Below are 22,394 nucleotides of genomic sequence, written 5' to 3' on the forward strand. Positions count from 1 at the left end.
CTCCAATCTCTGCCTCCATCTTCCAAGGCTGTTTTTCCTGAATCTCTGTCTCTGTGTCTCTTCCTCTCTTCTTATAAGGGCATCAATTTATATTGGATTAAAACCTCATTTACTCCGATATGACCTCATCTTAACCATTAATTATATCGGCAAAAACCCTATTTCCAAATAAGTTCACTCTCTGAGGTTCCAGGAAGGACATAAATTTTGGGAGGACACTTTCCAGCCCTGTACAAGAGGGGAGCATAAAACAATTAGGCATCATTGTCTGTGAGAGAACAGTGGGGAAAGGAGAGGAAGAGGCTCTGAAGGAAGGCTTAGAAGGACACAGAGTATCAGTGAAGTAGGCAGGATTATAATAGGAAGCACATGTGCCAAATGGGGTAGTTGAGACTTTAAAGAAGGAATCATTTATATTAAGTGGTGGGGTTGGGCACTGTCATGGCAGGTTTGCTGAAGAAGACCACCGGCCTTGTGGGATTGGCTGTATGTGAGAGTCCACACAAGAGGCTAAGAATATCGTACACAAAGATTCTTGATGTTCTCGAGCAAATTCTTAAAAACGCAACATATAGAAAGTATACAGAACAGATTACAAATGAGAAGCTGAGTATGGTTAAAGTGGAACCAGATGTTAAGAAATTAGAAGATCAACTTCAGGGTGGCCAACTAGAAGAGGTGATTCTTCAGGCTGAAAATGAACTAAGTCTGGCCAGAAAAATGTTACAGTGGAGACCATGGGAGCCTTTAATGGAAGAGCCTCCTGCCAACCAATGGAAATGACCGATATAATCATCATTGAATGACTAGTGTATTGATGGGAAACGGATGTAATTAAATGTTCTGTTATATAAAAATATTTCTATATTATTGACATAATCAAGAAAACTAATACAGAGCATATTTAGGACAATTCTTAAAATTGATGACTATGGTAATAGGGACTTGTGAATCCATTTTTGATATATAAAGCATTCATTTAAGCAATCTTAAAGATTTTTGTTGTTGGGTTTTTTGTTTGTTTGTTTTTCGTTTTTTTTTTTAATAGAGAGGTTGTGGAAAGATTCAAAAGTTAATTGGAAAAATTTCTATAGATTTTCAATGCAGAAGCCATAACCAAAATGTGAAGTATTTATAGTGGTATCTTCAACACATCATTTAATGATTTTTATCCTAAAAAAAAAATAGGAACGATACTTAATTATTATTATTGTTTAGACAAATTTATAGGTCACTAAAGTGAAGTAGTCAGAGTAAAAACCATCGAGTTATAGTTGTACAGTTGAGGAAATTGATTTGGTATTTGAAAGAAAAATTTCTTTCTTGAAAGAAAAAATTTCTTATAGTGGTAGTTGGAAAAACTTTTCTGTTTGTCTCATTTAAAGAAGTTAGCTTTTTGTTCTTAGCCTTTAGTTTTCTCGATCACCCAGAGTACATCAGGATGGTGATAGAATTTATGTAAAAGGAAAGACATCAAGAGTTCCTAAAGTTTTTCATAGGCTTGTATTCAGAACCTCTTACTCATACATGGGTTGTAACTTCAAAGTGGAATCACTAGGTAGTTTTCACTAAGTTTCCAATATGAGTGCAGTTGGTTATCAAACCCAAGATAAGTGCTAATTCAAGGAAAGAAACAGCTGACATAAATTACTCTTCACGTGTCCTCACCCTTTCACCCTAGACCCTATCATTTCTAAATACTTAAATGTGGTATTTTTTAACTTCAAAGATAGTACTTTTGTGTGTGTTTGTACACATATGTTTTTGCGTCTTTTGCTATCCCTTGTGGCAAAGTACAATCATTCAGAATTTTCAGAGAGAGAAAATTGTATTTTTTTTCTGATATATCTCTCCCCTTACAGAGCTGTAAATTGAATGGTAAATAAATATTAAATGAAGTGGGGAAAAAAAAGTGGCGGGGTTAAGTAAAAACAAACAAACAAAATAAGAGAGTGGTGAAGAACTCCTGAGCTAGCAGGAGCAGGGTGCCATTTTCACAAGCCCTCTCACCCCCTCCCCTTCCTCCCACCACCACAGAAAGGAGTTCCACTTGGGCTTCTACCAGCTTCTCTGCCATTGACCTGTTCTGTGATGCCTCTCCTGTCCTGTCTTAGGGCCTCTCGGATGCAGTGATGTGGGCTGCCTGACATCCAGGCATGCACAACATTGTGATGGATGAGTTAGTGCCAGTGCCCCACCTTTGAAGAAAGGGGGATGGAAGCCAGTTGATGCCAACTTCCCAATTTCTTCCCTAGCTGACTATTCTGTGATATATTCTGTAAGATTCCCCAGAAGATTCTGTGGGATTGAGCACCAGTTGACAATAGCAGTGACCAAGTCAAGAACTCATCCTTGTTTTGGGGTTTACTTCCTCCTCCTTTACTGTCCCTGCCCTCTCACACCTGTTTCCTAAGATAAGTTCCCAAATAAACCACATGTACACAGCCTTCACTTCAGGCTCTCCTTCAAGGGAAACCAAGGCTAAGCAGCCACTCTCAGCCAGTAGATTCAAGGGGAGTAAGGGATTTCTGGGAGAGAGTGAGAGAGAAGGGGGGTGGAGAGGAAGGGAGGGATGGAGAGAGAAGGAGAGAGCAGGGGAAGGGGGGGAAGGAGAGAAAGAGAGCTAAAGCTAAAGAAAGCAAACTTCAGTCTTCTGAGGAGGAATACAGTCAGACAACCCTCAGGCTAGCGGGCAGGTGGGAGGAAAAATACACAGCCCAAGCACAATCTCCTCCCACCCACGGTCCCCTTCCAGAGCCATCTATGGCTGAATCAATTCCCAGAGGGTGAGGAAGGGTTAGCCTTCATGCAGTTCATAGAGGCCAGCTTCCCAGGGCAGAGACTAGGCAAGAAGGTTAGAAAGCAGAACTGGAAGCAAACAGAATTGCCAGACAACCACGTTTACCCACACACCAGTTTTCTCTCCTGCTGACCATGAGTCTTACAGAATTGACTGCAGCACTGACATGCTTCACAAGGCCATCTTTTCAAAGTGGGAAATGTTTCTAAGATGAGGTTGTTCTTGCAACCACACAGAAATAACTTGTTGGCTACACATAAATTTTATCACCATTGAACATAACCATCCTAGTAAACTCAGTTATCATCTGGATTAAGCAGCCTAGGATATGAAGACAAGTGTGGATGTGCATTCAGAACATCCCTTGATTCAAATCCCAGAGCTGCTACTAACAAAAATGGTGCCCTTGAGCAAGTTTCCTTCTCTGAGTTTCAGTTTTCTCATCTGCAAAATAGGATTAAAATATCAACCCCACCTCACAAAAGTTTTGTGAAGATTCAATGAAAGAAGACACTGTAAATGGTGGCTGTTTTTTCTAGTACTGCTCTCTTAATTACTGCTCATTTATTATGCCTCAAACTTCTACTTATCTCCATAGAGATGTATGTATGTTATTAACATATTCATATTGAATAGGATTAACAGTCTCAGAAATCTAAAAATTTCTTTAGATATTTGAAGATTCCTCTTAAAATTATAGTTGGATAAACTGTAATATTTTATTACCCCTCTGTCTTCTTGCTCTTAACTGTATAAAATATCCTGAAGTTCATCTTAAGTGACAGGTGAACTAATTATTCTTCAATTGCATTCAGACCTCAATGGTCTTTCAGTCGACCGTGATGAAGTAATTTATGCTCAGACTCTGGACACAGTTGCCTGATTGCTGATGGTGATGAATCACTGAGGGAAGGGCCCACATTTCTGTGCTGTTGGAGCTTTTCATTTAAATTCTGAGTCTGCTGGGTTGCCTGCAAGTTTACTGGAAAATGGCCTCTGCTTGGAAGCCTGGTTGGAGGGACTTCTTGCCACAGGGTTCATCCTCTGCTATATTAAAAAGGTTTTGTGAGAATCTCTGACTTACATGTTAAGGAAAGAATGTGCTCTGTCTCAGGTGTAATTCATCTTGTATCTAAAAATGTGTGGTTCTGTGAAATATAACATATTTAGTTCTTTTTCTCTTGTCCTTTGAGGAAAATCTACCCATTTCTTTTGAAGTAGTGGTGCTATATAAAGGAAATATATCTTTCTGGCCTTATAAACAATTTTCTCATTTTTTTTCCTCTTTCCCAAATAGGATTTTTTTTTTTAGTGTGAAGGAAGAGAGAAGAAAAAGAATTTAATGAGAGAGAAATATGGATACAAATTTATGGTAATACTAGCCTTATTTTTTTTAAGGAAAATAATGAAGCTAAAGCAAATTGGATCACAAATAAAATCAGATGTATTATGAAAATAATAATGTTTATGTTTTCTCCCTGGATTATGTAGTTGTTAAACCATATATTTAATTTGTTGGATATTTTGTGGTTATTGCTCTGTTTATAAAAATGATTGCCAATTTCAAGCCTCATTCAGGAGAGTGAGCCAGAGGGCATTGTGGTAAATGTACACTAATCCTAAAATAGTGTTTGAACATGAGAGTTGGCACTCCTTGGCAGGACTCAGGTGTTACAACAACAGAATCAGAAAAATATCCTACATGGAAACTTTTTCTCGGAGTGAATCTCTGATGGTGTGAATTGCTGTTGGTGATGAATCACTGAGGGAAGGGCCCACATTTTGAATATATTTTGAATCTCTGCTTTGAATGAACGGAGCAAGAAGGAGCTGTGAACTACATTTTCAGTTAGGGAGATGTGAAGGGGGCTCATGGAAGGTGGTAAATTAAAGGATGAATTAAATCTTTCCTTTAAAAAAAGAAATCAGAAGAGCCCTATTTAGACTAGGTGTTAGGAATACTATGGCCCTTGGTACTCAGTCAATGGGAAATTTTAATCATAGATCCTTGGGAAATTGACGAGACTACTCATTGCCCTACACTTCCCTCTGACGGCAAATATCTACCTGTCCTAGAATTGTTGAAGCCCTTCCTCTTCTTAGAATTTGGACACCACTCTTTGGGGAAAGGTGGATTTAAGGAAGCACTCTCTCGGGGTGTAGGATGGGCACCTGGCAGTAAGCATCCTGTATTTTGCATCCAATGTGCCTCACTGGCTTCATCCTAGTCTTGGCCCTGAGAGGCACCCAACATTATCTGAGAGGTCTGAGATTTAGGCAATACAGTGATTTGGGTGTCTCCCAGGCACATGCAGAGAAGGGGAGCACTTTGGCTTGGGTGCTGCATCAGCTCCAGTAAAGAGAAAGTGCTAGTTGCTATGCCTCAACCTCAACTGTGTCAAGTGACAGGTTACTCCTCTGACCAAAATGCACCTGGAATGTCAGAATGCATCTGTGACTGATTTGTCTCCCAGAGTCAGCCGAGGCTGGTCTGCCTGCCTGCTTGAGCAGCTGAGAATGTGTCTTTTCAAAGCTGTCTAGTTTGACTATTTCTCAAGTGGCTTACAGATGGCTGGGTTGGTCTTCTAGTAGATTCTCTCTGGAGCATGCTCTCCAATTCTGACCTTCTATCCCTACTCCAGGGGCCTTGAGATCCACCGCTCTATTCTGTTTGGTAATGTGGCAATGACTGTGGACATTCTTCTGGTCAGAATGCCCAGATGCTCGTTCTCGGCCGTGTCCTCTCCAACATAGGGGGATGAAATTGTTCCTGGAAGAGTTCTAGCACCTAATGTCTTGACTTCTTGGATTTTGTATATTTAGACAAAGCTTTTCCTTATGATTCCCAGATCTGGCTTCTTCTTCTCTGCTCCCCAAAGCACCTAGCCAATATCTTGTTTATTGCTCTCTCTGCCCTGTATCCACAGTGCTGGTGTACACATCTTGCCCTCCTCACCAGATTATGGGCTCCACAAGTCCAGCGACAATGTCTCAGTTAGCCCTGATTCTCCACAGCAGATAATCCAGTACCTGGGACTTGGGGTGTGTCCCAGAAAGAATTCTTAAGTGAATCAATGAGTAAATAATTGAATTTGTTACTATGGGATGGAATTCATCGAAATTTTTGCTTCTAATTGGACAAGAAAGTATTCTTCTTGGTTCTCAAGCTTCTCTTTGCTAGTCAAAGAACTGCAATAGGAAGGTGTTGTGGTAACTGAGGGATGGCCAGAGCACGAAAACAGATGCTGGAAAGAAACATGGTCATGAGTCAAGCTTAGGCATTTGTTTAGATAATAAGGGGGTAATGCCAGAGTTAGTAATGAGGTAGACTAGACAGTTTAAAAAGTACAAAATGAAGAAATAATTGTTAGTTGGGATCCTGCCGCTTTAGAGTGTCCGTGAAAGTGTTAGCAAATTGTAGATATGTTGGATAAGATCCCTAGACTCTATTATTCCAAATATATTGTAAAATTTCTTATGACTCAGTAGAGCATATCCATGTGGTTGAGCCAGGAATATTGTGATGTGATAGGAAGACTCCTCAATGTCATGCCCCTCTACCATTGTCTGGTTGGTTGGTTTTGAATGAGGCATTTAAGCTATGGATCAATTTTTGTTATAGAAAATAAATAAGAGGCTAAGTGATACCTACGATCTTTCCAATCTCCAAAATGTTATAATTTTATACTTTTAAGTGGTTTTGGAAAAGACCCAGTTGTTCAGAGTGTTCTTTACTGGGAAAAGAAAAGATCCATACATACTTCTCTCCATGAACATAACTTAAATATTTCAATGTAATTTGGTACATGTTCAATGATTCACTTGAAAATATTAATATTTTAATAAATAACATATTAGCAAAAGCTTAACATGTGTGAACTGTTTAATTCTTAATACAATACCTGCATTTCTCTCAAAAAACAAAACAAAAATACTTTCTACTTGAAACTCCACACCATGATGATATTCTCATTATAGTTTGCTGAACGACATTTTGTTAGGACTGATAGGAGGGGATTACTCCTATAGTCCTGGAGCCATAGAAGCCTCCCTGATGGGAAAAGTGATAAGCGTGTCAACAGGGCATAACTAAGTAGGTAGGTAGGGAAAGGGCAGGAGGGGAAGGCATCCCTCATGTCTGATTCCTTCTGCTATCATTTTCTTCTACCACCACTACCTCCGTGGAGCCAGAGGAAGCATGGAGAAGACAAAGATGACTTACCTATGTATTACACACGAATTGAAACCCAACAGTTCCCCTGTCCTTTCTGGCACCCTATTTCCCCAGCGCTCCCAGTTGTGCAATGGGGTGACCTTACATTGGACCCAGAAGAAGGAGTTTTGGCGCTGACTTAAAGAAAAGCTCCTGATGAAAATAGAATTCCTTTTGCTTTACAAAAATATATAAATTATGTACACAGAAAAATTCTTTATGGTCTGATTTGAGCATTAAATCCCACTGATGCTTAGCATGCTACATTCATTGGTTCACCAAAGTGGATTTAAAAATGTGATTTTGCAACTTTCTAAGTTGGTTTAATAATGAGGAAGATGGTCAGGCTTGCCTTTTCTCTGTTTTAAACTAATACAGGTTATGATAAAGACAAATCAAACTTCCTTCCTCTGTGTTTCTCCTCTTTTATAGCTTGGATCCTTACAGAATAACTATCATCTCAGATTAGGGTAGGATGCCCTTGAGAAGGCCCTACCCAAAGGAAACCAACTTTTTTTTTTTAATCAGGTGCACTATGCTATATGCCTTGCATTCGTGATCACCATGCAAAGATATTTCTATGGGGTGAGGTTTACTTGATTGGAATCATAATCTTACATTCTTGCCTATCTCTGATCAGCCACAATCAGTGCCCAGGGAATTGTGCAGCTGATCCAGGATTTTTATTTCAGAGAGAACCTGGGCTATGCATCTGTTCTTTGTGGACAAATTCACCCTGAAATCCCAGAAAGTCCAGAGATGAGTCATCTGCTATATGGCTGCTCTGGTATATGAAACTGATCAAACTGGTGTTATCTGGTGTGTGATCAGAGTGTAGCTGAGGGTTGGGGATGTAGGAAGAAGGCAATTTGAAGAATGACAGCTGTTAAAATGAAACAAGGAAGGAGCAGCGTTACACTGTGGTCCAAACAACTCTGCCATTTGAGAAGGGACTCTGTGTTGTCAGTGAAAAGCTGATAGGGCAGAGGAAATGAGTTGCTTTGGAAATGTCAAGGTTGGTCAGAGTCCTCTTTGAATAATAAAATCTTTACTGCACCATCAGCAGAGATTAGAGACAGGAAGGAGATGGAGTTGAATGAGTGCCCAGAGAAAAAAAATGGAATCAATTCTGTATACATTTTCCCCACTAACATAGACCCTCCCAACCACAGAGCAACCACCCCCGAGAAAAAAATCACGCATGCTCCTCTATCTCCCTGACTTACTTGTATTTTCCACCAACTTCATGACAAGTTTGAGTTCTTCATCTTGTAACACAACATATATTTTCCCCTTCATTTCTCTTGCAGAGTAAAATATGGAGAATTCGAAAAAAAAAGGAGTATCTTCACTGTTCCTTAAGACACAGTCCTCATGCTGCTTTTTGAAAAAGGCAAGCATTTTGACTCCATGACAAAAGAATAAAGTACGAAGTCAGTGCTAGTTTTTGTTTTTCTTTTGTCTTTGTGGATTTGTATAAACAATAGTGAGGCCCTTCAGGTGGGTTCGCAAAGTCACCGGTTTGGGCAGAAGAAGACACGTACCACTCTTCCATATACTCTCGGCCCTGCCCAGCTGAGGAAGGGCATCCAGTCCACAGCTGTGGGCAGGAACAAAGTTGGAAGAGACATAATGACACCCACGCCTTCTTGTCAGCTCCGTTGCTCTCACTACTCCTTCGGCTCTAGGCTATCTTTCAAAACCTTGCTCAAATATAGCCTTCTCAGGAAGCCTTCTTTGGTACATACTCCCTACTGTCCCACTCACAGTGAATCATTTCCTTGTACTATTTCTAGACTTTGTGTGTATTTCAGTATCTTGAAACCATTGATCTGCATTGTTTTCGTGCGTCTCTCTCCTACTACTACAGACTTTTCCAGAATAAAGTGAGAGAGTCAGGCTTAAGGATCAGCGAGCATGTTTCATGCGACAGTCATTATTATCTCTCTGGCATCTGATCGACTACATGCCTGGAACATATACATACTTAGTACATAAAGATAACTGATAACAGTTTTTGAGTACTTACTCTGTTTAGTCACTGGATTTTAAGTGTTTTTTATATTTAAGCTCATTTAACACTCAGGATATCACTTTGTGTAGGAATATGATCTCCATTTTTCAGATGCATAGAGTGAGGCTAAGAGTAGAAAGGTAATGTGCCCTACATGTTATAGATAGTAAGTGTCAGAGCTATGGCTGGACTCCAGGTTCATTTGACTTCAAAGGCCATGCTCTTGTGCTCTATACTATGCTTCCTCCCCAGTGAATATTGATTTTGAACAACTGGTATTTCTACTGGTCTTGATGGCGATTTGCTTGGCCAGAGTTGTCAGTTCTCAATTTTCTTTCCAAATTGTCCACTTTCCTGGGCCCCCTAGACTCCACTAGTCATCAAATGACTATCTTAGACTTAACATTTTGATGAATATTGCTTAGTTTGTAATAAACAGTTTATTGGAAAAATATTTCCTTTATTCAATGATCACAGGGAAAATCCTACCAAAACCAAAAATCCCTAAGAGCCATTTGTGATTATGATGGTGTTATATTTCACAAGTGTAATATTGTGGAGGTAAAATAAATTCATTTTTGTAAGTAGTAAAAACAAACAAACAAAACCACAATCTCTCTTTCTCTCTTTTTAAAGATTTATGTATTCATTTGAGATAGAGAGGGAGAGCAAAAGTTAGGGGTGGGGCAGAGGGAGAGGGAGAGAGAGAATCTCCAGCAGACTCCCTGCTGATGTGGAGCCCAATGCAGGGCTTGATCTCACCACCCTGAGATCATGACCTGAGCCAAAATCAAAAGTCAGACGTTTAACCAAATGAGCCACCCAGGTGCCCCACACAATCTCTCTTTTGTAGTATTGTCATCCTGGAGGTCATGGAGAAAAAATTAAATTCAATGGGTTTTGATTGACCTCCTCTTTTGGGGCTGAGACCTGTTTTTCTAACGCCAAGATGCCCAAGCATAATATTAAGAAATTACTGAGGAAATTCACTTCCAGTATAGAAGATTCTGTTAAACCAATCACCTTCTCCTCTCTGTAGTCACTGCAGAGATCAGAACTAGGAGTTGGGGGCGGGGGGCAGGGGCCACCATGCTGGGCAATGGAAGAAGCGCTTGCCTAGGACCAAGCTCTAGTGTGCACCTCAATCACCTGGAGGATTTGTTCAAACACAGATTGCTGGACCCACCCCTTGAGTCTCTGACTCATCAGGCTTGTGGTGGGTCCTGAGAATTTGCATTTCAAACAAATTCCCAGATTCTGCTGATCCTGCTGGTCCAGGTGCCACACTCTGAGAACCACTGGCCTCGCCATTAGAAGGGCCTGAGTCTGGATCCTGATTCCTCGCTATCCTAGCTGGGCCTTAGGGAATTTAATGATCTGTCTTGACTCCTTATGAGTAACCTGAACTGTAAACTACCTGTTCTATCCATTTTCTAAGACTTGTATGAAAAGAAATGAAAATAATATATTTGCAAATTACTTAAAAACCTATTATTGCTGGTATTACTCATATTATTGTGAAAGAAGCTATAGATTTATGTCACCTCAGAGAGGAGCTGGCAAAACTTTGGAGTTACCCAAAGCCAAGTGGGAAAAGTTTGGAGACTTCAAAATGCATGTTGTACCCTGAAGTACCTTGGGAACCAGCATGGAATATAATGGAAAGGACACGGTTTCTGTGCTATGAACCTGCTTATGTGTGCTCAAACCCCATTTCCCATCTGAAAAATGGGAATGGGAAGACATATCTTGCAGGCTTGCCAAGAGGGCTAATCTCTACAATGCTCTTAGAGAAGTAGCACAGTGCCTGGCCACAGTAGCCACTCAGTAAATACTAGCTAATATTTAGATTTCAGGTTGGTAATATAGCCATTCCATCGAGGTAGCCAGTCCCCTGATCCTCAAAGTTCATACTCTAACTGTGCTGCTTTGAATGAACTATTAGACTCACTGACCTCCAAGGTTACTTGCAAATGAGATTCTAATGTCAGCACAAGCAAACGAATCTGGTCAGTTGGCTGCACCAGGACTGTTTTCCTCAGTCTTCCCTTATAACTGACAGCTTGACCACTCAAGTCTTTGCCCTGACCTACCACATAATCGTTAAGCAGACTTTCTGGAATCCCCTAGCAGGCAAAGCACTAACAATAGGAAAATTAAAATAACATGAAGATCGATGTGCGGAGCTCTTCCTTTTCACCCTGGATTATGACAATTGAATCAAGTCTAAACCAGAGAATGCGTGACAGTGCAATGAGCTCTTCACTAACTAATGTCAGATCAGCTTCAGCAATCTGCTCTGGGTGGGTGGAAGTTCCAGGCTTGCAAAACCCCATAGTTCACAGAAGCAACAACTGCAGCACAATTGCTGACCAAGTTGTGGAACCTGATGCCATGTCATGGGGCTGGAATGCAGCTCATGGTACCCTGTTGGACAGACTTTCCTTTTGTACCTCATGCTGATGAGAAGTTATTCACTCAGGCTGCGTGTCCTCTTGCACGTTTCATGGACCAACACTCTGTCCATTCAACTCGACATCACAAGTGATACAGATGGGTAGGGTGTCCTTGAATGTGCAAGCCTGTTTCAGAGATCACAAGTGACTGACTCAACAAACATGGGAGAGAATTTGCTCAGCTCCTATCTTTCTCTTTCTTACTGGGTTTAAGTAGACTGGGTGGATCATGGGATAGGTGAGGAAAGGTGAGGGTAAGGCATTTTGGTTCCATGAGACGGTGTTAGTTGCCTCTTCTGACATTCCTTGCCATCAAATATGAAAAAAAAGTAATTCTTTACATGAATGCCTATTATTTTACTTTTTTCCTAATTTTTAAGTTAGGAGTGAGATGATTTTGTTTTCTTATGGAAACATTTCTTGTGAGTGAAAGATAATGAACCATCCCCTTTTTAGACAATTTTTTTCCTGACTCATGGTAAACTTCCGACTTTTCTGCCCTCTCCCTGCATCGAGGTCCCAGTTACCTCTAATTCTGAGGACTTTTTCTCACTTTCTTCAGTGGTCTCAGCCTCCTAGAGTACTAACTTCCTTTCCATATGACTCATTGCCAGTTTCTATGGTGCCTTCCCGATTCATAGTCCTCTAACTTCCGACTTTTCTGCCCTCTCCCTGCATCGAGGTCCCAGTTACCTCTAATTCTGAGGACTTTTTCTCACCTTCTTCAGTGGTCCCAGCCTCCTAGAGTACTAACTTCCTTTCCATATGACTCATTGCCAGTTTCTATGGTGCCTTCCCAATTCATAGTCCTCTGGTCTCTTCCACGCAGATGAACTCTGTTTTCATTCTATCTCAGCCACACCCCAGCAAGGCCATGTCTTACTCTTGGTCACAACTCAGATGTGCTTCACTTCCAGAATGGCAAATTCTGATATCCCTCTCCTTTTCTCACTCCATTCCTTCCTCTCTCCTTCTTTCCCTCTGCTTTTCCTTTCATCTTTATTAAGATAGCCAGCCCATGACCCTTACCTACCCTACCTATTCCATCACCTGGATTTGGTTCCATTGTTTCTGCAGCAGCCTGAACTCATTGGCTTAGCACATCAATTTGGTGTCACCTATGATTCCCTCTGTGACACCTCTCAAATCCATCTCTCCTTCCTATTCTTGCTGACTCTCTCAAAGATCTCCTACCTGACCGTCCTTTCTTCCAATCTGCTCTGCTCTAATCCATATTAGTTACCCTTTCTAAAATGATCATCCCAATTTTAAAGCTCTGTGAAAGCTTGTGTAACTCTTATCCTCCAAAACCTTCTACTTCTTCTTCCAAGTCTTGCTCATGTTTTTCTCATCTCCACCTGAAAAATACCCTCTGCTTTTATTTAAGTCCACCTCAAATAACACTTCTGATCATCTACCTTCACTTCATCCTTTTTCAATGTTATATTTCTATGCTAGTGGTAATGGTTTGTATATTTGTTTTATCTTCTTGCAAGGTGATCCAGTGTAAGGCACATGAGTGTTGGATTTAGAGAGAGATCTGGATGAAGATCCCAGCTGTAGTATTTACCAGTTGTATGATCCTGGGCAAGTCTCTCCATTTTGCTAAGACCAAACTTCCTCCTCTATAAAAAGGGGATAGTACTACCTACTTCATGGGGTTGTTATGAGGATTAAATGAGATGAAATGACTGCCATATAAGAGTCACTCAACAAATATTATTTCTTCCCTTCTTCCCCATTCCTTGTGTCCTTGAGGTAGAAGACTATGCCTTACTCATTTTGTATCCCTTGAAATGTCAACAGTGTCTGGCCATCAATAAATAGGCCATCAAGAAATATTTACTGAATTCACATGTCTATACCATGTGTCTTTCTTTCTTGTTGAAGGTTGGAGCTCCAGAGACAAGCATTCTTTTATCTGCAGTCCATTTCCTACTTAATTTTGGTAAGTTTAAAGCAGAATATTCTTTATATGCTGAGCAGACACTTAATTACATGAAATTACCCTGGTACGGATAATTGTATCTTCTCTATTGAGAAAGACTTGTGGCTAGGTGTTCTATGTCTGGACTGGAGTAAGGATTGTGTGTGTGTGTGTGTGTGTGTGTGTGTGTGTGTGTGTGTGAAAAAAACTCAGTCATAATAATGATATCTGAGAAACTTCCTCTTCAGTTTATTGACTCAGCATGATCCAATATGGTTGTGACCAATCATGGCCCTCTGCCACATATGGAGCTGATAGGAAATGAGCTGGGAAAACTGATTCACATCTTTAGAGGATCTGTGTTACAAAAATCAAATGATACTACAGAATTCCTGGTGGAATAAGTGCTTCTCTGAGGAAAACAAGGTTTCCAGCCCAATGTTTATTAAAGGTATTGTGATGTAGTAAAAAGACCATTGGCTTTGGATTGGAAAGGCCTTCACTTGATCTCAGCTATACTACATATTAGCTGTGGATCCTCATGCAAGTTACTTGGACCTCTTTCCCCTGTAAAAGATGATCACATACCCGCATCACAAATTATTGTGAACATTGAATGGCATACACATGGAAGCACCTGGTGCAGTGTATGGCATATACAGAGAGAACAATTAACAGATGTTAGTTAAAACGTCAAAGAGTATAGAGCAATTTTTCATAAAAAAAAAAAAGACCTAGTGCACTTTGGAGACATACAACAGTATCCATTGTGCTGTCATTGACTACCTATGTACCTGAGGGATGGTTTATGTGTCAGCTTGGCTGGGCTTTGATGCCAAGATGCCAGGCCAAATACCAGTCTAGCTGTTGCTGTGAAGGTATATTTTAACATTTCCATCAGTAGACTTTGAGGAGAGCAGATTGATCGTCCATGACGTGGGTAGACTTTGTCCAATCAGTTGAGGTCTTAAGAGAAAAAGACTGAGGTCCCCTGCGGAAGGGGGAATTCTACCTCTAGACTGTCTTCAGACTAGAGCTACAAGCTCAGAACTTCACTGGTCTCCAGCCTGCCACCCTGCTCTGCAGATTTTGGACTTAGCAGAGGTGCAAGCCAGTTCCTAAAAATAAATCTCTCTCTTTATGTATTTACACCTCCTATCAGTTCTATTTCCCTGGAGAACATTGGCTAAAACAGCCTGCCTTGCTCACTAGCTGGTAATTAAACATCAGAAACTCTATCCAACAACTCGTCTTTACATCCTCAGCACCTAGCCCGGTGCCAGATACATGGGAAATATTCATGCTTATTGAACTGAAAAAGAATGCAATAATACAATTGTAAGAAAGGTGCTTGTACATACCGTTACATTAATCAATTGCACTACTTAGTTTTTCATGCATCAAACATTTTTCATATTACCATGCTTGACACTGATGATGCAGAAAGAAAAGATAGAATGCCACTTCTCTAGCTGTTGTTTCTTGGTGGGTTAGAGTGGATAGGGCTGGTGCATAAATGGAAGGTAAAATTGGATGATTGGGAATCAGTGTCTCCAGGTGAGAGAGCAGGAGAGCCTGACATAAGGCAGGGGCAACTAGGAGAAAGAGAAAGGGATGAATTCAAGAGAAGGTTTAGAAGGTGGAAATAGAATAGTGAGAAATAGGAGAGGAAGGTGTCTCCCATGACTCCCCGGTTTCTGGCAGGGTATCCAGGAAGACACAGAAGAGCCCAATTTCTCATCATCTTATCTGATCCTAACATTCCTCAGCATCATAAAATCCAACCCCCTCATTTTAGGGATGTAGACATTGAGGCTGAGAGAGAACAGATCAATTGCCCCAAAACCTCATAAATCAGGAACTGGCAGAGCTAGTCTTAGAATCATAAACCACACTGTTTGGCTACAATGCCCTCTCCCCAGCCCCCACTATGCTGCTGGCAAACTCCTTGGGCAATGAGGAGTGAGGAGGGGGCCCCAGAGAGTCCCTGTGATTTCTTCGTGGTGTAATTTCATTCTCTTGAGCGATCAGCCTGTCGTGCTCTCTGGAGGTACAGCTGTACTTCATAAATGACCCAAGAGTCATTCACTTCCTTTCCAAGGAAACTAGAGAGTGAGGCAGATCTGCTATGCTTTCAGTTGCCTGTCCAAGATGGGAAAAGGAGGAACATCTATTTGTAGTTGGAGAGGGAGAATGTTAATTGGTAAAAATGAAAGTACGTTTTCTCCAAAAGTGTGAGGTAATCCTATTTTTTCTTCAGAAGTACCCTAGTCCTGCATGGAATCAGTGTTCTCTTTCGAGTAAACGACAACACTTGATTTGTTGCCCTTTACAACCTGCCCATCCATCTCCTTCCTGCTCTGTCTGCCAGCCACGGTTGTTAACCCCGGCATCATGAATCAAGAAGCTCTAGCAGCCTGAGCCCTCTTCGTAACCTGGCAGGTGTCCAGCAGCTGGTAAGGAGAAAGTTGCTTTCTCTTTCTTGCTCTCCGATGGACCTGGAAGCTGGAACCAGGAACCCAAAGCCACCTCTGGCCTCCCACATCATTTTCCAAGTCCCTCTTTGCCCACCTCTCAGCTCTCATTTGTCTTGACTCTCTTAATATGGCCCCTAAGTTGGGGTGACCCACAGACTGCTAGCCTCTCTTTGAGGACACCTATTCACATAGCTGGACCTTTGCCTGGGTCTCAGTTTTTAAATTCTTTTTTTTTTTTCTGACAATGCTGCTGCCCCTACACCAGCTGGGCTCATGTTTAATTTATCTCAGGGCTAATTATAGCCTGGCTAGGGGAGGGGCATGGTAACCTTGGTCTCCCACCCCGGGCCTGCCTGCTGCCAAGGTAACTAAGGAATGGTGGTGAGGGTGGGTGGGGGGACGAGGGAGGAGACAAGGGTTTGTGTCCCCCTCCCTGCCCCCAACTCTGGGCAGCCGTGCCAGCCCTCCAGCACCTCCTCCCAGGGAGCATCCTCAGAGGACACACTAATGGCAGAAACACAGGCACAAGGCCAATGGAAAAGAGGCATGGCAATTCCAGCTCAGGCCAACTGTGCGCAAGCATCAGGATGCTCTTTCCCTCCCCTCTCCCTCACTTACAAGGTCAGGATTGATAATAATACCTGAGATGATGCTGGTTTTTCCACTCTCTTCCAGGTGGGCGCACCAAGTCAAGTCTGAGGTCCCACAGCAGAAAAGGCCAGTGCCTCTGAGTCTTTGCTCCTGCTGTTCCCTCTGTGTGGATCCTGCCACCTTCTTTCTGTCACCTCAGTTTCTGAATTCTTCTCTAATCCCTCCAAGGACACATTTTTCTAACACTTCTCCCCACTCCCTGCCTTGCAGGACTGTTCTCATGTTAACCACTTGGCACAGTGGCATAGTGGAGCCCAGGTAGTTGAAGTGGAATTTAGAATTCTGCAAGACACAAGTGCTCAACAACTGTTAGTTCTTTCCACTCCTGCTTGCACTCTGAGGCTTGCCCGTTCTGGTGTTTTATTTCACCCACCATTTAGGACATCTTTGAATCGTGCTTTGAGGCAGGCTTCGCCATCATAGAGTGAGTTGTGTATGAGTGGCTGAGTCTGAGGGTCAGTTGGGCTCTGACCCAACACCTGACTCATTCCAGTGGGATGGTAGTTCAAAGACCAGGCCTCGGCCCACACCCCCACCCCAACCAAGTTCAGCTGTGATTTGACAATCATGAGTTCCTGAATCTCAAGGGATGGCAATCAGATCCTTGCCAGATGGCTAGGCAGCTGGATGCTATTTTTATATAAAATCGCTACAGAGCCTGTAACCATTAGAACTACCATTTTCATGGAGGCCAGCTCAGCCTTGCTAATTGAGCGAATTTGGAGCACCTCCAATCATTCATCCAGTTGATGAAATTGGTGCTCTCCAAGCAGGTCATATCACTTTGAGTCCAAATTCATAATTTAGTCTCCACTGGTGGTTTCCTGAGAATTGTTGCCCTGAGAATTGGGGAGGGCACAGGAAATATCAACAATCACCCCTTCATCATCAGATTGTGATTTGTGAACTAACATTCCTGGCCAGAAAAACTTTGAAGAGGCTAAAACTGTCTCTTAGCCCACATTCGTTTGCAATTTGAAATGACTGATATAATTAGACTTTCATATCCGACTGCTTAATCCCTTGGTTAGATTTCATGCTTCCAATTATTCATTTCACCCTGGGTTTCCAGTTTAGGCAATCAAGAGTTGCCACCCTGCCTGTGAGACTCCTGCGGTCCCTGGTGGAAGGTCACAGTGATGGCTGAGTCCCGCTCCACAGTCTTCCAGAGCTCTGTTTGCCCTTGGGTGTTTGCCATCTAGTGGGCTGTATTTCAGAAGGTCAGAGCCTGGGGTTGCCATATCTACTGCTCTGTCCCCAGCACTGACTCAGTGCCTGGCACATAGAAACTGCAGAATAAATATTTATTGAGTGAATGCCTCCCGACCAATCAGAGGCTGCGTAATGGCGTTCTTTGTCTTTTCGACAACAAATGCTTCTCAAAGGTCAGGAATGAGAAGATGAAAACAGAATTGAAACACATTAAATCAAGGCACGACATCCCCACCCACGGCCCACGTACATCTGCAGCTGGGGTTCTGATCAGATACCAGGTGCTCGGCAGAGTTTCTCTCCCTCCACTCTTAAAAGAAAACTGGCGGGGTGGGGGGGAGCCTGGGGGGCTCAGGCGGTTAAGCATCTGACTTCGGCGCAGGTCATGATCTCAGTGTCCTGAGGTCGATCCCCACGTCCAGCCGCTTGTCCAGCCCCATGTTGAGCTCTACGCTCAGCGGGGAGTCTGCTTCTCCCTCTGCCCCTCCCCTCCGAGCTCTCTCTCTCTCGCAAATAAATAAATACAATCTTAAAAAGAGAAAAGAAAAGAAAACTGGAGACTCTTGGGTACCAAGGTAGAGTGGTAAAAAAACAAACAAACAAAAAACAGTGGGGAGAGGGGAGTTCAGAAGGAAAAGTCTAAACATCCCCTTCCCTATAGAAATAATGATAATGGTAAAAATTATAAGGCTATATTATATCAAGTACTTTCTGTGTGTCAGGCACTGTACTGTACATTTATTATTTTATTAATCTTTATAACAAGCCTATGAGGCAGATATTATTATCATGCCCATTTGTGGAGGAAAAGCAGTCACTTAAAGAATTTAAATAACTTTCTGAAGCTGGTGGGTAGGGAAGCTGGAATTCACCTCAGGTCTGTCTGAGCTTAGCGACCAGCCACATAATTGTGTTCTTTGCCCTTGGCTGGTTTGAATATTTAAGAATAAGTTCCAAGTCTCATTGCAAGTCTCATGAGTTGTTTAACTCATAGCACCTGGCTCAAGGTCATGCATGCCATGTGGAGATAGTCAATATTTGTTGATTTGAAAGTAGACATAGTCAAAAGGCACTGGGATAAGGTTATTTCACTTGAAAATAGAGCATGTATGAAAGGAAATTTCAAGCCAACCAAGGGAAGGCAGAGTGGCAAGTGGTCTTGCAGCCTACAAAAGACAGAATGTGTCATTAAAGGTGTTTGGGAATTCAAATCGAAAGAGTATTTTAAAGTGGCTACAGTAGGGGTGCCTGGGTGGCTCAATCGGTTAAACATCTGCCTTTGGGTGGGGTCATGATCCCAGGGTCCTGGGATTGAGCCCTATGTGGGGATCTGCTCAGCAGGGAGTCTGCTTCTCCCTCTGCCCCTCCCCCCTGCTTGTGCTCTCTCTCACTCCCTCTCTCTCTCTCTCAAATAAATAAAATCTTTCAAAAAAAGTGGCTACGTTATAAGAAATGATAACACCTAGGAAACAGCTAGAAGAATCCTGATCTTTGCTCTGACTTGATCTTTTCCCAATGATTATGCTAAAGAAGGCGGGTGAAACCTCATGATGGTGCACAGGTCTGTGGTCTCCACAAGTAAATGTGAGACACAACTACTGCAGGTTTGTACAGTGTCCCCACCCCAATTTTCAAGCCACATCTCTGTCTTGCTTCTTAGGAAGCCAGTTCCTACTGGGCAGGGCTGTCATGTCCACTCCCAGAGACATTGTCACATGGCTCATCTCCTCCAGAACTCTTGTGAGGCATACCTAGATCCTTCTCAGAATGCTACCTCATCTTCTTTAGTAACATTTAAAGAAAATTGAAGAAAGTGAAACATTAGATGAGAAAACAAGTACTTTTAGAACAGAATGATCAAGCTCCTTCCAATGTAGACTAGAGTCAGATACTGCCTAGAGCTATGTCTTGTGGTCAGTTTATATTTACTATATATTTTTCACTTAAATGCATACATTAATGAATATCCATCAAGTATTTCTGTATAGGATACTATGTGTAACATGTTGTGGTAATAGAATCATCCCCACTGATTGGAACAAAGAACTTGGGTTGGATAATGAAGGATCTGGCGATCAATCTTAAAAATGATCAAAGGGGTTTCAAGAGAAGGGTGTGACAATTTTTTTAAAAAATCAGTGTTGATGAATTCTTCATAAAAGGTATTTTAGGTAGCATTTGGCTAAGGGAAAATGAATTAATTTTATTTAATTATTTAAATGAATTAATTAATATCCCCAAGTACACCTGAAAAACCTCACAGTACCTCAAAATGAATAGATCCCAAGCCATCATATTTGTCCAAAGAAGCTTCATGTCTTCATTTTCTTGTTAACAGTAGGTCCATTCTTTAATCCTTCCATTCCCTAATCCTCGGACTGTAAGCACAGTTGTCAAAGACAGGCTTTGCTTAAAGTAGTTCAGTAACTAAGACGTACTAGGTTTTTTTTTTTTTTTTTTTTTTAATGATCTCTCTCGTCACTCTTTTCTATTCCTATAGGTTACTGCTCTTGGTCAGACTGTTGTATTTTCAGCTTTTAATATTTCATTGGTAGTCCAACTTGTCTCCTTACTTAAATTTTTCTTTCCATCAGTTGTTATGGGCTGAATTGTGTTCCCCTAAAATTCATATGTTGAAGCCCTAACCCCCAATGTGACTGTATTTGGAAGTGGGGAATTTACAGAGGTAATTCAGGTTAAATGATCATAAGAGTGGGACCCTAATTCAATAAGAAGACGAAAAAAACTCTCTTTTTTCCTTTCTGCTAAAGCACAGAGAAGGACATGTGAGGACACAGCAAGAAGGTGGCCGTGTACAAGCGAGAAAGAAAGGTCTTACGAGGAACCAAATTTTCCAGTACCTTGATCTTGGACTTCCAGCCTCCAGAATGGTGAGAAAAGAAGTTTATGTTGTTTAAGCCACCTAGTCAGTGGCACTTTGTTATGAGAGTCCAAGCAGACTATATAACAGGCCACTCTCCGTAGTGTTATCAGAATTGTATGCATAAAACAATAAATTGATTTCATGCTTTAAAAACCTTTAAGGTCCCCCCACAGACTTATAAGTCCAAACTCGTAGCTTGGAACCTGAGTCTATCCTCTGTGTCACGCCCATAGCAACCGGCCCAGGCTGTAGGCCTTTACCTTGTTTTCAGCAAACATTCAGTGATCTCACTGTCCTTGGCATTTTCTGAAGCTACAGTGAAGCCTGATGCCTTGGGGGAACTGCCAGTATGCACCATGTCTAGAAGATGAGTTGCATGTTACGGGATGGCAGGTTGTGAGGGAGAGGAGCCATATTGCAGACACAGTGACCGCCTGCCCTTCTTCCTTGTCAACAGCCCACACTGAGTTTGGGAGAGGGGATGGGCCCAGGTCCAGAGTCAATACTAATGTGTAAGCTAGGAGTTAGCAAACTTGTTTTATTTTTTTATTTTTTTAAATTTTTTTGGTGGGGGGTAAACTTGTTTTATAAAGGGCCAGGTGAAGGTAAATATTTTAGGCCTTATGGGCCATATGGTCTTTGTTAGAGCTCTTTCTAGTGTGACAGCCGTCATAGGTCATCCATAAACAAATGATTGGCTGTGCTCCAATAAAACTTTATGGACAAAAACAATCAGTGGGCTAGATCTGGTCTGTGGGCCATGTTTGCCAGCCAGTTCCTGATATGCCAATCCCAGACCACTGCCATTGTTGACCTAAGCCAAATAGGGAACTACTTCCAGATTTCTTGTTATATGAAGGAGGGGAAATTGCACTTTTTTAATGTCTTATTGTTCAAATTATAGGCCTTAAACCAACAGAATGGGCACCATGTGGGAGTTTGTTAGAAATGCAAAATCTCAGGCCCCTCCTCAGACCTCCTAAATTAGAATGTGCATTTTAATAAGAGACTCCAGTGATTGGAAGATACACTATAGCTTGAGAAATGCTGGTTGAAGCCACTGTTAATTGAACGTTCTATTCCTTGCAGGTGAAAGCATCCTTAACTTACACCAATAAGCAGGGACCATATCAGGAACAAACTTATATACTTTACTAAGGATTTTGGTTTTGTCCTGAAGGAAATTAAGATGTTTTAGGCAGGGAGTTAGATGATAAGTTTTTTGCATTTGTCTCGTTTCTCTTATGAAACAATAAACTCCTAAAAATCCAAGCATGTACCAAAGAAATACTCCTGTTATTTATCCTATGCTACAAGGCCAGCCAGGTAGACCCTCCACTACCGACCCACCGTCCTATGGAATTCAAAAGCAACTTCTTCTGTAAGACCTCCTGCCCATAACCTACCACTCCAGGGTTCAGAAGGATTCTCTACTTCTGGTATATCCTTGGAGCTTAAAAGTGGCTGCTGGGTGGAACTCCATTATAACTGTGGGGAACCTGAGTCTAGAAAGTTTTTATTGTAGTTATATTCAGCACTGCCACCACCAAGCTTGGTCCATTGACTTTCTGAATATGTACTCACCTCTCCTGTAAGACTATAAACTACTTCAGTGGCAGCAATCAACTTTTAGGATTTTTGCATTCCTTCCACAAGCTAACAATTAGAGTCAAAGGATCTAAACATTATCAACTCCTTTGCAAGAGAGGTCTTTTTATATTCTTTACATTTAGGCTCTAACACAACCCAGGAATGCTTTT

General features: G+C 41.7%; 1 pseudogene; it reads left to right on the forward strand.

Annotated features, from left to right (window-relative positions):
- Positions 1–441: 441 nt before the first annotated feature.
- Positions 442–792, forward strand: LOC114222773 (NADH dehydrogenase [ubiquinone] 1 alpha subcomplex subunit 5 pseudogene; annotated as a pseudogene).
- Positions 793–22,394: the final 21,602 nt, after the last annotated feature.

The sequence above is a fragment of the Eumetopias jubatus genome, unplaced genomic scaffold, assembly GCF_037043125.1.
Source record: "Eumetopias jubatus isolate StellerSeaLion01/CBP00866 unplaced genomic scaffold, mEumJub1_p1.0 scaffold_6, whole genome shotgun sequence".
Classification (NCBI taxonomy): Eukaryota; Metazoa; Chordata; class Mammalia; order Carnivora; family Otariidae; genus Eumetopias; species Eumetopias jubatus.